Here is a 14142-nt window from a genome sequence, read left to right as displayed (position 1 = left end):
ATATATATATATATAAAGTATTCTTTATACAGTAAATTAACAGAGCATTAGCAGTGGGTCAAATTTCATGACTGGAAGTAACTGCTATCACTTGGATTCAATGCAGATTTTCCATCAGGTCTGCATTCTTCAGGCTACAAAATTAATTGATATTGACATTTTTGCAGGCTGAAGAATGCAAATGTAATGAAAAACATTTATATACTCAGAGCATTATCAAGCTATGAAACTTGAATCATTGCTAATATTCCATTAATTTACTATGTAAAAGCTATTTTATACCCTCATATGAAATGAATGCTTTCACTTGTTGAATTTTACCCAAATGATAATCATTATTGTCGTCATCATCATTTTAAATTCTGTTTTATGTTGCACAGTTAAAGAGGATCTAAAGGTTGTTAGGGCCTCATCTTGCTTCAATGTTTCAATTCTGGCACAGTTTCTATGACTGGAAGCCCTTCCTAACACCAACCATTTTACAGAATGTAATGGGTGCAATTTTCCATAGCACCAGCACTATATAGGTTGTATAGCAATAAGCGAGAGATTAAAGAGTCCTCTCAAACTCTGCATTGTCACTGCTTGATTACAGAGTGTATTGGATGCTTTTTATCATGACACCTGCATTTGAAGACCACAAATTGAAATAGTAGTAGTGAAAATAACAATAAGTACCTGTATACATTATCAGTGCCACATACTAATGTATGTGAGTTGTTAAATGCTTTTAGGCTGCAGTGATTCATCTAGGGAATTACTCTTTAAAGACAGAGTATTAAAAGAAACAGTATAATCCAAAGCCAAATATTAAAAAAATCACCCTGGCAGTGAATGAGGACAACAGATATCGATATTTCACAATCATTTCTGCTCATTGGTGGCTCATACAGTAATACCTCACTTTACGAGGTCCCGCTTTATGAGACCCTGAACTAAGTGCAAAGGTTTCTACTACCATAACAAATGCATCTGATTGTTACTGAGAAATTTACAGAGAGCAAAGACAAGCTTCTTCTAAACAAACAACTCTAGACTTGTTTTTTTAAAAGAAATCTACAAGTTTGTCTGTGAGTGCTTGTGAATTGGTGATCATGTCTACAAGTGATGGTTTGCACATGTCTTGTGTGAGTGAAAGTGATTCAGAAAAAGATAACAATAATATTTTCTATTATGAATGATCTTGACATTCTTTTTATTCTACATAAAATATTCTTTACATTCTACTATTGTTTTATTGCTATTTATGCACAAGTATTATAAATTTTATAGATAAAATATTTTTCTGAATTATGATTTATTACATTGCTACTATGTGAAATTATTACTCTGTTTTATGAGTTTTCACTTTACGAGCAGTCTTTAGGAATAAATTAATTTGTATATCAATACATTGCTGTACTCAATTGACACTTGATCTGTAGTCTTTGAATCAGCTTTCTGGTTTTGAGAAGCCTAATTTCTCTAGATTGGTACTTTGGCAGTGTGTTACATATCCCAGAAACCCACAGGTATAAATCTGATCTTGTAATCTGGTTAGAATAACTGTAGATTTCTCAATAGTTCAGTGTAGGTATTTTCTTTCTCACTAATCTTTAGCTTTATGTTAGCATCTGCTGGGCAACTGATTTCCACAACTGTAAACAGTTTCTCTTCTCTGTCCCAAATCACTATGTCTGGGAGGGAGAAGTCACAGAGATGTAAAAGTAAAAAATAGCCCCAGTCAAGGATATTAGCCATACCAGTTTCTCAAAAATAGGGAAAGTATCAGACTAAGATAGGTATGTGTTACACAGTTTCATGATTGAATAAATAATAGTTATAAGTAAGGTCCATTAGCAGTTTCAAGTGAGACTGTTCAATGATAATCTATGGCAAAGAATAGTGGAAGTTACCAGTTCCATTTCTGCATAAGGTGACACACACACACACACACACGTACATATAAGTGTGTATGTATGTGTGTGCAAGCATATAAATGCATGCATGCATGTATATATATATGTATGTATGTATGTGTGTGTGTGTGTGTGTGTGTGTGTGTATATATATATATATATATATGCATATATATATAAACATGTGTATGTATATATCTATGTGTATATCTATATGTGTATGTTTACATATATGAATATATACACACACACACACATATATATACATACATATATACATGCATGCATACATACATACATGTATATATAACATGTGAGCAACAAATCTGAGCATGTATTACTAAAACATTACTGGAATTTTCTGAACATATTTTCACATTTTTATTGATTTTTGAATTGTATGCATAAACACAGTTGCTTTTGTTAATCAATAAACTGTAAGTATTGATCATTCGAAATTTCAAAAAAAAAAAAAAAAAAAAAAAAAAAAAAAAAAAGAAAAAGAGAAAGAGATAGAAAGATAGAGAAATAAAAGAGATCAAACGAAAAACATCTTGTGGTTTTTAATCAAAAACTTTTGGGTTAAAAGGTAACTAACTTTAACAGAATAACATGAGGTAAATTACAAAAATTAATAATAATAATAATAAAACAAAAAGTACTTATAATAGAAGTTGGGTTTGGAACAAATATTTCCAAGAATTTATCTGTATTTTTTCCTATTTTCTAATATCAATGGAATCAGAGAAGGTATTCCTACTTACATTTTGTAGTGGTTTTCCTTATGTCTTTTTTTTTATACCTCTGTTAGTAATTGAAGAACGAACCACTGTGGAAAGGATGAAATATAACGACTGAATTAATTTTTTTAAATAATCTGGTTTATGGTTTCAATTCTGGATGTTTACTGGAAATATTTTTAAAAGTCTGAAGAAATAAGATAACAAAAATACTAAATACATACACACCATATTCCATATTCTATGTGCAAGTATTCAATATAAAAATTATACTGATACTGTGGCTTGCATATTATAACATACACAGACAACATTCACACTGCTTGTCTTACAAATGTAATGAAATTACCTTTTTCATGTAAAGCATCTTAGGAGAAAACTTGATGAATATAAAATGAATTCGTGTCAAGAGCAATAATATAATGAAATATAAAGATAATTAAAACAAAAGAACACTGGAAGATAGTCAGTGCAAGCATGTTATCTTTAAGATAGCACTTTTACTTTATTCAATATCATTGCATCATATATTTCTATAGTGTATATGCATGCATATGGGACAAATGCTGGTAAGGCATGCAGCATTAAGTAAGCTCAAATGTCAACTGTGGAAAACATAACATAGGGCCATAAGATGAAATGCAACTATGTTAAAAAAACATACACTTATATAGCAATGAAAAATTACTGCCTAAATACTGCCATTAAATTTTAATACATAAAAATATATATGTGCACACACATACACACACACACACACTTTGATGCATTTTAATACAGTTAGTATTTGTTACTAACTGTATTGAAATATCATCATAAACAGTGTTATCCTATCTACAATTATGTGTAGTAAGAAATTAAGGTCATCTAATGTACGTTATTGTCACCCTTTTGATGAAAACTGAACAAAAGAAGTGTATTGTTTGTTTATATATGACATGCAGTTATATGATCAAATATTGTTACATACAAAATGGAAGTGAAGCAACCCAATATGTTGATATTTAATAACAATGTAATCTTAGTATTACTTATTTTGAAGAGAAAAACACTAAAACTATAATTACTGTTGTTAAAGCAATGAAAGCATGCAACAGTTGAAAATGAAAATGTAAAGCAAACAGTTTAAGATGAAATATTGCAAAGCTGTTATTAAACAGACTGTGCATTTAAATATTGAAAACACAATGATGAATAAATGAAGCATATTAACTGGAAAACAAAAGACAATGAAGCATAAGTTGTAATGTAAGCTCAAATCCTACTACTGAAAATGTTTCAACATAAAACATTATCAACAACTAAAAAGAGGCTTAAACAAAATATCATTAATATCAAAGAAGCAGGAAGAAAACACACACTATTAATGATAATGAAGGTGTAAGAAAAAAGCAATGGGAATTTTTGAATGGCTTATATCACACTATTTGTATAGCCGTTGTCCATGCCGGCATGGGTTGGACAGTTTGACTGAGGCTGGCATGCTGCACCAGACTCCAGTCTGATTTGGCATGGTTTTCTATGGATACCCTTCTTAATGCCAACCACTCCAGGAGTGTGCTGGGTGCTTTTTATGTGCCACCAGCATGGGTGTCATTTGCATGATACCGGTATCTGCTACAACTGTGATTTTGCTCGGCTTGAATTGGTCTTCTTCTCAAGTATGACATAATCCCAAAGGTTTTGGTCATTGCCTTCATGAGGCCCAATATTCAAAAGCATCTTAGCCACTTTACCTCCGTGTGGCCCAGCACTTGAAAGGAACTCAGCCACTTTGCCTCCATATATATATATATATATATATATATATATATATATATATATAACATACATGTAAGAGGAATGACCACTAGGTGGACTCCTAATATGCTAAATGTAGACCCTATATGGTCTGACCACTAAGAAAAATAACCATGTTCTCTAATCAGCAAGCTTTGATGCAGAAAATTATTTTCTGCAGAGTCATTTCCAGCTTTGGCATACCAAAATGAAGACATTTGAAATATACCCCCAAATATAATTGATAGAACTGTATGCATGTTCTCTCTCGTGAGGACGTTTCATGTATAGTTCTGCAAATTATATTTTCTATGATGGTTACACTGAAGATTTGCAGACATTTATGTAATGTAAATGGTAACAATGAAACCATGGTATGTGATAAATCATTATATTTTGTATCGTTTCATTTGTCTTGCTCGCAAATGCTGGTATGTTTACGTCCCTGTAACTTAGTGATTCAGCAAAAAAGGGCAATGGAATAGTACTAGACTTACAAAGAATAAGTCCTGGGGTCAATTTTTTCAACTAAAGGTGGTGCTCCAGCATCGCTGCAGTCAAAAGGACTGAATCAAGTAAAAGAGTAAAGAGTATACATATATACATATATATATATATATATATATATATATATATATATATATATATATATATAGACACGAAATAATATTATTATGGAGGCAACACAGGCGAAGTCTAAAAGAACATAATTGAAATACACATCCAAAACTTATGTATATAAATACATATATTCTCTATAAAATGGAAACAAAATTCCAAAATACACAAATATATATAAATAGACAATATCAATGCAATGCATAAAATATGATTGAATTTTAAAAAATATCATAATTACATTTAAAATCGTACATTGTATAATGAAATTAAAAATTTAACTTGAAAGGATTAAGTATTAAAGACATATTAAAACTAACGAAAGAAAAAAAAATCACATCTACGGACCGTTTCAGAGATGTGCCAAGGAATATGACATATTTCATATTAAATTCAAATTACGATGAACGTAAACAAACAAACGAAGTTTGCTTTTGGAAGCGTTGAGATGTCTTAGAAAGTTAAAGAAGTGATTTTAAATTCTCAAACGCAGGATAATGCTAATAATATAGCCTGAACAGGATAAGCTACCCCTATTTTGCAGAAAAAAGTAATGGTTGTCACCTATGAGACTCAAATTCACACTTCCGTGATTACGCGTCGCAGTGCTCTAGACCAAGACATTCCCCTCATCAGGATGTTACACTAAGTTCATAAATACATCTACATACCAGGGCTGGTCCACCATCAGCAGCGATGCCATAAGTTTTGGATGCGTATTTCAATTATGCTCTTTTAGACTTCGCCTGTGTTGCCTCCATAATAATATTATTTTGAATATAGCTCACAACGAGCATTACATTTTCCTTCTGTATTAAAGTGAGTTATTGTTAATAACAAGCTCTGATTAAACTATATATTTTATATATATTTGATGGACTCTCCCACCAAAGAGACAAAGTATGAGTGTTCAGCTTTAGCCAAACCACCTGCACAGATGATTTGTTTATAGTGGTCAAATGTATGTGCTGCACATTAACTCACTCTCTCTGTCAAATTGACTTTGCCAATAGAGGTGCACAGTGTACCACATGTCAAGTGTTGAAGTGATCTCTAAGATACATGAGAGGAAATGTTTTGCTCAAGGACACAAAGCACCACCTGGTCTAGGAATTGAAACCATGATATCATGATCATGAGTGCAACACTCTAACCACTAGGTCAAGCAATATATGTGTGTATGTGTGTGTGTGTGTATGTACAAATATCTATATCTATATATATATATATATACACACACACATGCACACACACACATACATATATATACGTGTATATATATATATGTGTATACATACACATACATATATATATATGTATATAAATATATGTATACATACACATACATATATATATATGTATATAAATATATGTATACATACATGTGTATATATATATATATATATATATATATATATATATATATATATATCAATACACACTCACACATACATACATACACACACAAATATGTATACATAATTACATACATATATAATTATATACATACATACAAACACACAAAATACACCAGTGCAGAGATATAGATGTTATTGTAGTTTATTCTGTTTATCTACTCTGTCTAGAGTACTAATTACAAAATTGTCTCTAATGACCATGTTGACATCTTGTCATCCAAAGGGTAATTGTTACTATGTGGAAAGAATAATAGGTGATGTAGTTACATCTCTCTTTGGCAGAGATATTTTCTTCAAAATATGTTTGTTTTTTAGTACAGCTCTGTATTGAAATAAGTTATGAATAACACTCTTATGATTCTATTACAATTCTATCTCAGCCATTCTGTGCATATACTTCTTTATTAGATCTAGGTTTATATTGACATAGATGCACTTCTGGTTATTTTTTTATACCCTATCTTCAAGATGTCAGATATTTGGAAATCTCTTTTTTTTTAATGATTATCTTCTAGCACTGTAAATCTGTCATATGATATTCTAACTCATTTATAGATTTAACTTCTTTGGGTACCATTTAAGCCTTTCTTTTATTTTTTATGTGACAGCTTTACTATGTTATTCCATTATAATAATTGCCTGGTACACAGCAACAGGTTCTGTCCATAGCTTGAACTTTTGTATTTTGAAAGAATACAACAAAACACTAACGACCACGAGTTTCTGCGATAATGGTTCACATCAACAAAAAAAATCAATTGCATGAAGTTCATAAAATGGAAGGCCTTGATCAAACTGTCATAATTCTCTTCTCATTAAGAAACAAGAACTTATTCCATTTGGTGAACTCTATGGCTTAAGAATACCCAAAAGTCTTATGGCTGTCTGGTTAAGAAGTTTGCTTTGTAACCATATGGTTTTAGGTTCATTTTCACAATGAATACATTCACAAATAACTTCTATTGAGAACCCTGTCTGACTAATGCTTCAAGAGTGCATTTTTGGTGACAAAAACTGCAGAGGCCCATGTTGTACGTACATGTATGCGTGAGCATGTATGTGTGCACGTCTGTGTGCATGTCTTTGTGTTCATCCAACCCACCACTTGACAACCAGTGTGGTGTTGTTTATGGCCATGTAACTTGGTAGTTCAACAAAAGACCTGAGAGAATAAGTACTGGACTTGAAATAAAATTAAGTGCTGGGAACGATTTGCTGGATTAAACCCTTCAAAGTAGTACTCTGCATGGCTTCCACTAACTAAAACACAAGAATAAATGAATCTATCTATATATGCATTAGTCTCTCTTTTACTCTTTTACTTGTTTCAGTCATTTGACTGTGGCCATGCTGGAGCACCGCCTTTTAGTCGAGCTAATCGACCCCAGGACTTATTCTTTGTAAGCCTAGTACTTATTCTATCAGTCTCTTTAGCCGAACCGCTAAGTTACGGGGACGGAAACACACCAGCATCGGTTGTCAAGCAATGTTGGGGGGACAAACACAGACAAACATATAAACACACACACACATATATACAACGGGCTTCTTTCAGTTTCCATCTACCAAATCCACTCACAAGGCTTTGGTCGGCCCAAGGCTATAGCAGAAGACACTTGCCCAAGGTGCCATGCAGTGGGACTCAACCCGGAACCATGTGGTTGGTACGCAAGCTACTTACCACACGGCCACTCCTACACCTATATTGTGCAATATTTTATTTGAAGCTCTTCATTTTTATGAATCCTTTAAATTTTTTACTCCTAAGCATTCTCAGCTATCCCTTCCAGAGGTCTGCTCAGTCAGGCTTGCTCTAGAGTAAAAACAACAGCAAGACAAGCAATGAATCAAATCTTCAAATCACTTCCCCTTCTCTGACATTTTAAGGAAAGAAAGACATCTTAGATAATGTAGTCTTCAATACATTTCGCTTGAAAAAGAAAGATAGAAATCTGTGTGTGGTCATGGCTGGACTGCTTTCTAGCATAAGTCAGCTCAATCAGGACTGACTCTGACACTAAATAACAAGTCTTCCTCTCTCTCTCTCTCTCTCTCTCTCTCTCTCTCTCTCTCTCTCTCTCTCTCTCTCTCTGACACTTTGCTCCTCTATTAGATATTCCACTTAGTAACTTTAAAAATATCCAAATATTAACTAAATGGCAAATAAGAAAGTTGTTAAAATATAGAAAAACTGTTTGGCAGTATTCATAGTAGCTTTCCATGTGTTAAACCTGATGAAGTCGACTTTGTGTTTGATCTTTTTGGGGTCTATGAAATAAGCACCAGTTAAACACTAGAGTTGATGAAATTACCTTACTCCATCCCCTCTCAAATCTGGTGATCTTATGTCAAAATTTGAAACCAATATAATAAAGTATTAACCTAGGGTAGCAGAAGGCATCAAGCTGACAGAACCATTAGCATGCTGGGCAAAATGTTTAGTGGCATTTTGTCTGTCTTTATATTCTGAGTTCAAATTCCATGGAGATTGATTTAGCTTTTCATCGGTCGATAAAATAATTACTAGTTGAACACTGGGGTTAATGTAATCGACTTACCCTCTCCCACAAAATTGCTGGCCTTGTGCCAAAATTTGAAACCAATCTAGGTGATAGATTAATAGACTTGTTAGAGCAGCAAAATCTTGTGCTATTTTTTTGAGCTTCTAGTGGTGTGAGTTATTTGGTGGCAGATTTATTCCATTACTCAGTTTTACACCACTACCCGATCTTTGAATGCTTTTAACTGTTTTTACTCCGTTGTATGTATTGAAAACTAGTCTTTGATTCTCGATTCTTATCATCTTCCTACCAATCTTAGAAGCCTAGGGAAAATAGTTATAAGAACTATCCTTCCCTTCTTGACTAAATGGTAAAAAAAAAATAAGATAAAGGGAAGAAATCCATGATAGTGATGCATGTCTCACGTCTTGGATATAAATATTAATTCATCATATTAAATGGCTAGTAAAATTCAACTACGGATAATACCTTCCTATTCTTATTAATATAAAGTGATACCCAATGTAAAATTCATTTACAAGACATTTATAAACATTTCTTGCTTTAGAAATATAAATTATATTTTAAAATAATTATGTGTATATTCATAATTAATGTTAGAGAAGTTTATCTTTGTCATAGTTCTAAAATGTCAGAATCATCAAAAACCCCACCCTAAATAAATCTCAGTCACTTTGTAAGGAAGCGATGTACTAAGTATGGTATCTATTTCTCAATACTCTACAGATGTGGAATTTAGATTGAGATCAATTTAATGTCAAGTAGTATTTCATATTCTGGCTGTTTTTCTGAGACAATGTTTTGAATGATTTATGACAAAACTACACTAGATATGCTAACATTCTGAAATATAAGAATTCCTCAGGCATTTATTTTCTTCGGCTGAACTTCTTTTTTACATTTTGTTTTCTAACCTTCTAACTGTTGTTATGTATTTTCCCCACTATACATTTTCTCCGTCGTTTTATCAATATCTTTCTTTATTTCTTATAATCTTCCTTACAATCTTTTTAGGGAATGAAAGCATGCAATAGTTTTAGGAAATATTCTTTTACTGACTACATCTTGATCCAAAATGTCTTTTCAACCATCTGTCCTTAAAACGTTTCAGTCCATTCTCCTCTAAAACTTGTGTTTACTATTTCACAATTCTATTTAGACATTTTAGTAGCTTCTAGTTGCTAATGTCTTATTACAGTAGTTTTGTTTTTTTAATTCTGCTTCTATAGATTTCTTATGTTTTTTCTTTTGATTCTTTATGCCTTTTTTCTTTTCTATTTGTAATTCTAACACTATAAGTATAAATCATCAGTAACATTGGCTCACAAATAACTGCATGGTCATTGGTGCAGGCTTGGAATACCTTGAGTTTTAATACTTTTACTGTCTCCTCCAACAATCAATATTTATATTTTTCTCTATTATATTCATTATTGTTTACCATTTCTTTTTTTTTTTTAAGAAAAAAAAAGCATATACCGCACATCTTTTATGCCATTCTTAACGTTCTATCCTTTTATCCATACCCAGTGCACAATTCCATAGCTATCATCTATTTCTTTTAAATCACCATTAAAATCTATAACTGGCATTATCTCCTCTTTGAAAGCAAAAGCTGTCATTTGAGTGACACTAAATTCTACCATGCAGTCAAGACAAATGTATATCTTTCAAACATACTTTAGATGTAAGTCTTATCGCCATCTTTTCTGTTTTAAACGTATGAGGCATATATACGATACAAGTCTTGGGGGTGAGTGCTTATGCATGTGTAATTGTGAAAAAGAGAATGTGTATAAATGGTATAAATGAGAGAAAGAGAGAAAGAAAGAGAGGGAGAGAGAGAGAGTATGAAGTCTTTCTCACTTTCTTAAATATTCTTACAGCATCAAATGATTATTTTTCCCTGTAGTGCTTCAAGTTCAGATTTCTGCTTCATTTACAAATCACTTCAACAATCATCGCCACCACAAGCCAAGCAAAGAACATATACATGGTTCCTCGATTTGCTGGAAATAACAGTCAAACTTGCTTCAAATTACACACTACTGTTTTGAAAAAGTCACCATAGGCAATTTGTCTTAGATATGCAATGCTTAAGAGAAGGGATGGAGTTTCATGGTCGAAATGTCATTGGTCATAGGTCTGTTCAATAAGGACTATCTTGCAGATAAACAACAGCATTCTCACCACCTCTACCAACTGTGAATGCTGTCATTAACATCTATTCCCCCCCCACACACACACATACATACAAGCAAGGGTTTAACTGGTTTATGTCATACATCTTATGAGGTTTAATATTGTGATGAAAAATCTAATGCTTGTCTAGCACCTCATAATCCTTCTTTTATGCTGTGTATTCTTTATTCATATTTTATCGAATATTTTCCTCTTGCGCTACCAAATATAGTTTCTCTCTTGCACGAAATAGAAAATACCCCTGATGTTCAGTTGCTATCTTTGTTTCACATTCATTGAATTATATTCGAGTCATGAATTTCAAATCACTCAAGTTATATATACCTTCATTGCACATGTTTATTATTATGCAATATTTTTATCACTGTTTTTTTAATCACATACCCTCCAATTAAACAATATTTAGTGATTGAACTGTTTAATAATCATTGAGCTTCTTAATATTTCCTTTCTATAAAGCAGCGAACTGGCTGAATTATTAGCATACTGGGCAAAAGATAAAATACTTAGTGGTATTTCATCCATCTTTACATTCTGAGTTCAAATTTCACCGAGGTCAGCTTTGTCTTTTATTCTTTTGGGATCAATAAAATAAGTACCAGTTGATGACTGGTGTCCATATAATCAGCTTACCCTCTCCCCCCAAATTGCTGGCCTTGTGCCAAAATTTAAAACCAATATTTCCTTTCTACACTATTCTTAATGGCCTGACTGTTTTTGGTTAAGAAGTTTGCTTGTCAACCAGGTAGCCTTGGGTTCAGTCTTACTGTGTAGTACCTTATGCAAATGTCTTCTACTACAACTCCAAGCAGACCAAAGCCTTATGTGTGGATTTGGTGAACAGAAACTGAAAGAAGCCCATTGTATATCATCATCACCATCATCATCGTTTAACGTCCGCTTTCCATGCTAGCATGGATTGGATGATTTGACTGAGGACTGGCAAGCCAGAAGGCTGCACCAGGCTCCAATCTGATCTGGCAGAGTTTCTACAGCTGGATGCCCTTCTTAACGCTAACCACTCCAAGAGTGTAGTGGGTGCTTTTACGTGCCACCGGCACGAAGGCCAGTCACACAGTACTGGTAACAGCCACGCTCAAAAAGGTGTTTTTTACATGTCACCTGCACGGGAGCCAGTCCAGCGGCACCACCACAAGTGCTAGAAGGCAACGCTGGTAACGATTATGCTCAAATGGTGCTATTTACGGGCCACTAGTACGGAAGCCAGACAGCTGCTCTGGCAATGAACATGCCCGGACAGTGCTGTTAGTGCTGTTAGTGCTCCACTGGCACAAGTGCCAGTCATTGAGTATGGTTCAATTATGATTTCACTTGCCCCAACAGGTCTTCGCAAGCAGTGTTTAGTGTCTAATGAAGGAGAGGTTGACATGGATGCCAGTCATCGGATTCGGTTCGATTTTGATTTCAGATTTCAAATTCCAAATTCACTTGCCTCAACAGGTCTTCGCAAGCAGGGTTCTTAGTGTCCAATGAAGTAAAGGTATGAATAAATGGGTTGTCTACACCCCTGGCAGAGGCCACAGATTATGGTCTCACTTGGCTTGCCGGGTTTTCTCACACACAGCATATTTCCAAAGGTCTCGTTCACTAGTCATTGCCTCGATGAGGCCTAATGTTCGAAGGTTGTGTTTCACGACCTCATCCCAGGGTCTACCTCTTCCACAGGTTCCCTCAATTGCTAGGGTGTGGCACTTTTTTACACAGCTATCCTCATCCATTCTTGCCACATGTCCATACCAGCACAATCATCTCTCTTGCACACCACAGCTGATGCTTCTTAGGTCTAACTTTTCTCTCAAAGTACTTACACTCTGTCGTATATATATATATATATATATATATATAAAGGTATATATATCTATAGTATGTCTTTGTGTTTGTACCCCATCACTGGTGTTGGTTTGTTTCTGTCCCTATAACTTCGTTTGGCAAAAGAGACCTTACAAAAAGAAAAAGTACTGGGACTGCTTTGTTTAACAGAACCTTTCAAAGTAATACTCCAGCATGGCCAAAGTGCAATAAGTGAAACAAGTAAAAGTTAAAAGACTATGAGTATGCTGCCATTAGTTTTCATTGTTATTTTTCAGTAGTTTTATTGTGTTATTTCCAGTAATCTAAAATTTTACAAGTAAATACTGAATTAACACAACTTTAACAACCTTTGTTCAAGAGTTGCCTCACAGCCTTCTAGACTGGATGGTCAGAAAGCTGTGAAGCAGGTATTGAACAAAGATGGTACTAAGAGGATTAAGTAACAATTACTTGAACATGGAGGTTTCGTAGACACTTTAATGAACTATAAATACCACATTAAATATTTAGCAAATTTCGACCCAAAATTTAGCCCCATCCTACTTCATTGACATAGTTACAGGCCTAGCTTTCTCAATTCCTCTTTGACAGAAATACATGAAACCTTGTTAAATGTTTTTGGTTTGTTAGTAAATGCATGAGGATTGTGTTTGTTTCTCATAAAGTACTTCCTTTTAATTTGTTGTGACGGAAGAGTTCTCTCCATAATATATGAGCTGTCTATAATTTATGTATAAGCACTCTAACAAATACTAATTTTGAGAAAATTTTACTCTCCTTCTCATATGTTTTTCATTGTTATATTTCATTTTTGGTTGGTTTGTTTTGGTATTAGATATATGTGTTTGTGTATGAAAGCATGTATATGCTTCAGTATAAATATATAAATATTTAAATTTAAAATTGTATCTCAATTTAAATGTAAAGATGATGATATCCTTCCAGTATAACTGAACATATAGTTGGTTACATGAAGAACTTGCAATGCTTTCAGTCAAATTAAATTGACATACTTATGCCAATTAACACTACTACAAAAAAATCTTAGCTGTATCTAACATTTTCTCTCTGTCTGTCTGTCTGTCTGTTTCTCTCTCTCTCTCTCTCTTTTATATATATATATATATATATA

General features: G+C 33.3%; 1 long non-coding RNA gene across 2 annotated transcripts in view; it reads right to left on the bottom strand.

Moving 5' to 3' along the window:
• LOC106874554 (uncharacterized) overlaps positions 1-14142 on the bottom strand; it is a 371224-nt gene that overhangs the window by 178698 nt on the left and 178384 nt on the right. For both annotated transcript variants that reach the window (XR_008263714.1, XR_008263713.1), the window contains exon 3: positions 2663-2727. This is a non-coding gene — a long non-coding RNA (uncharacterized LOC106874554). The remainder of the gene's footprint in view (positions 1-2662; positions 2728-14142) is intronic.

The sequence above is a fragment of the Octopus bimaculoides genome, chromosome 3 (genome assembly GCF_001194135.2).
Source record: "Octopus bimaculoides isolate UCB-OBI-ISO-001 chromosome 3, ASM119413v2, whole genome shotgun sequence".
NCBI classification, from domain to species: domain Eukaryota; kingdom Metazoa; phylum Mollusca; class Cephalopoda; order Octopoda; family Octopodidae; genus Octopus; species Octopus bimaculoides.
The sequence above is the reverse complement of the archived record's forward strand: the minus strand, read 5'-3'. Positions and strand labels throughout refer to the sequence as shown.